This window comes from Theobroma cacao, chromosome 4 (assembly GCF_053813885.1).
Source record: "Theobroma cacao isolate CCN51 chromosome 4, ASM5381388v1, whole genome shotgun sequence".
Lineage (NCBI taxonomy): Eukaryota > Viridiplantae > Streptophyta > Magnoliopsida > Malvales > Malvaceae > Theobroma > Theobroma cacao.
Genome location: NC_142642.1, coordinates 31,901,138 through 31,904,082, shown reverse-complemented (window position 1 = coordinate 31,904,082; position 2,945 = coordinate 31,901,138). Strand labels below are relative to the sequence as shown.

General features: G+C 30.9%; 1 long non-coding RNA gene across 2 annotated transcripts; it reads left to right on the top strand.

The window, feature by feature from the left end:
- Window positions 1-414: 414 nt before the first annotated feature.
- Window positions 415-2,108, top strand: LOC148763300 (uncharacterized). Of its 2 annotated transcripts, none has more exons than XR_016025734.1 (3): window positions 415-515; window positions 1,111-1,476; window positions 1,953-2,108. It is a non-coding gene; the product is annotated as an uncharacterized LOC148763300 (long non-coding RNA). The 2 variants fall into 2 exon arrangements; XR_016025733.1 differs by having other exon boundaries at window positions 1,111-1,482.
- Window positions 2,109-2,945: the final 837 nt, after the last annotated feature.

The window sequence follows — 2,945 nt, the reverse complement described above, 5'->3', positions numbered from 1 at the left end:
CACTCACCCAATCTCTATTCTATAACATAAGTAAAAAGAAGTCCCAAAGGAGCTTCCTCATTAACCCACGTGTCGACTCAGACAATGCTTACGTTTTCAATCTCTAAACGCATGAGTAAGTCATTTTACAAAAGAGTCAATCAATACGCAATTAAATTAAAGCAACATTAAAAAAGAAAAATCTTTACCCTCCGTCAATTCAGTAAACGCATTTCCATCCAAGTCCTTGGTGTTGTGTCAGATGCTTTTCATGCTCCAATGGGGTCCCCAAGTTTTGCCACGTGAAGGTTGGAGGAGCGAAGTTGGTGTTGTGATGTGTTTGGTGTCTCCAGCTGCACATTTTTCAGACGAGACACGTGTGTGGTTTTAATGGAATGACGTGCTTAGCTTGCTTTCATGCTTTCATTTCATGTCTGACTTGATTTTCAAATTTGGGTGAGGAGTTTGTCTTTATTTATTTTGGTTACTCCAAGGCCACCTTTCAATTCTTTCGAGTTTGGGTCCTTCATTTTTTGGTTTGTATGCTCTGTTGTTGGTTATTTCTCTCTTTGAGTTTGGCTGGTTTGCTTTCCTGTTTTCTGTGCTTTGTGTCTTTCTCTGCTTTGATTTTGCGTTTTTCTTCTCAAGGGTTTTCCTTCCATTTTTGACTACTAACTATCTTTTCCCAGTTTTGTTTTGTCCCCTTTTTTCTTCTTTTCGGCTTTCATTGTTGTTTCTTGATTCCATTATATATATAAAAAGAAATTTGATTACTCCCATTTCAGTTTGGGTATTTTTAAAAAATAATTTTTTCTTCATTCCATTATTTATTTGTATAGTTGTGTTTTTGTGTTATAGTGATAGCCATATCTCTCAGTTGTGGTGGATGAATGAGCCATTTGATGCTTTTTTTTTTGTTTACTTTCATCTTTAATCTGTTGAGAATAAACTCTTATGGTTTTTCATTGGTTGTTTATTGATGTGATTATGAACGTAAGAACGTTGAATATGAATTACTAAACAGTTTAAATAGATGTTAATTATTTATTTTATTTATATTTATTATAAGTAATTCCATTTGGATCAGTCCCTTGAAGATCTATCTTTCTTATGGAGATATTGATTTGACAGCCTTTGTGGCCTAAACTTTGAGAAGGCTCTAGCCAACGATGTATGTCCTGGCCTTCAAATAGAAGATCATAACAGAGTTGCAGAGTTTGTGGCCAAGGATGTCCAATTAATTCAGGCAAAGTTTTTTAACTTTAACTTATGTGTTTCTATACATCTTTGCTCAGTCAAATTATTTATTTGCTGCTTGCCTAAGTGACAAACCTATCTACATTTGTTTTAGTCATTCCTTATTTGTTTGTTGACATTTATGTTTATCACCATTTTCAATTTGATGTTTTGAATGATTTCTTGGTGATGGGCAAAGATTGGCGAAGCATTAAAGTAAACAGTCTACTGCGAAGTAAGAGCACCCAAAAAGAAGTCCAGGTAAAGGTGATTAAAATATTTCTCTTTAATCTTTATCCCACTCCTCTTAATTATAAGTTTCTATTAACTATCAAGTTACACGTCCGAAGACAAGGATTATCACAATCTATGGTAATATTTTTTATGATCACATGTTTCTGATTTCATTGTTTTTATTTATCATAAGGTTTTGATTTTTTGTCTTCGTAACAATTGCTTTTTCTCTGTTTCTTTCCTTTCTATTATTTTTGCTTGCCTTATCTGATTGTAATTTTCAATTTGTTTTGGTTCCTTATTTGTTACTCATTCATAATCATTTAGTTCTTTTATGACTTTTTATTTGCGTTAATTGGGGTTTTATATTATAATCCATGGATTATTGGTTGTAAAAAAATATCTATACAACATCTTAATTTAATGAATATCATGTGCAAACCTCTCCTTAGTTTATCCTTCTTTCTGCCATTAATATTTTTTTTCTTCTTTCACATGCTCAGGTCAAAGCAGTTGGCATAAAAGAATCACAAACTATTTATCGGTGTGCTGCTATCCTTATTAGTCTCTTTAATATGACAATTATGTTATTATTTCTATAAATAGTTTGTAAGAAATTTATTCACAAGAGCACATGAAAGTTACAAAATTGAATCTGATATGGAGTTGCTGGGTATTTTTTAATTAATTTCTTTTCTGCCTCCTTAGGTATTTGAGCACAAAAAATTTGTTTTTTTTTTCAGTTTATATTTTTGTATGTAACTTATTTAGATATTTATTCAATTTTGTTCGAATTTGTTGGTTTTATTTATGAAAAATAGGTTACTTTATTCTTAATTAAGTTAATATATAACAGTAATGTTGGGAATATATTGATCAAATCATTATACTCTACTACGTATTAAATTTAGTAGAAACTATTTAAGTTATGAAATTACTTTAATAGCTTTTGTAGTAACGACACTATGATTCTGATTCATAATAGTTTATGTTTTATCTTAATTTTTTTCATAAGCATTAACTTTTTGTAAGTTAGTTGAAAATTAATACATAAATTTGTGAACAATCATGTAACAATTATTCGCTTTGTGGTTAACTTTACAATAATTTTTGTGTATAGATATTTTTACAAACACATATTTTAAGACAAACATTTCTAACTCAAAAGTTTTCTATCCAACAAAATAAAATATTCTTTCATTTTGCCGCAACGCAAAGCAGGGGTTCAATTCTAATCTATAACATATTTAAAAGAAAGCTCCAAAGGGGCTTCTTCCTCTAGCTACGTGAAGGACATAAAAAAAAAAGAAAAAGAAAAGAAAAAGAGAGATAGGAAGAGAAAGGAAAAAACAGATAGAAAAAAGCCGTGTGCAACGCATGGGTCATAAAAGTTGTCCCTAAGAATTGAAAGGCAATTGAGAATAGTGGATGTTGACATGTGTCCTAATTAAGATTGATGAGGAGTTTCGGCTCGATTTTGAATTTCTATCTGAGGG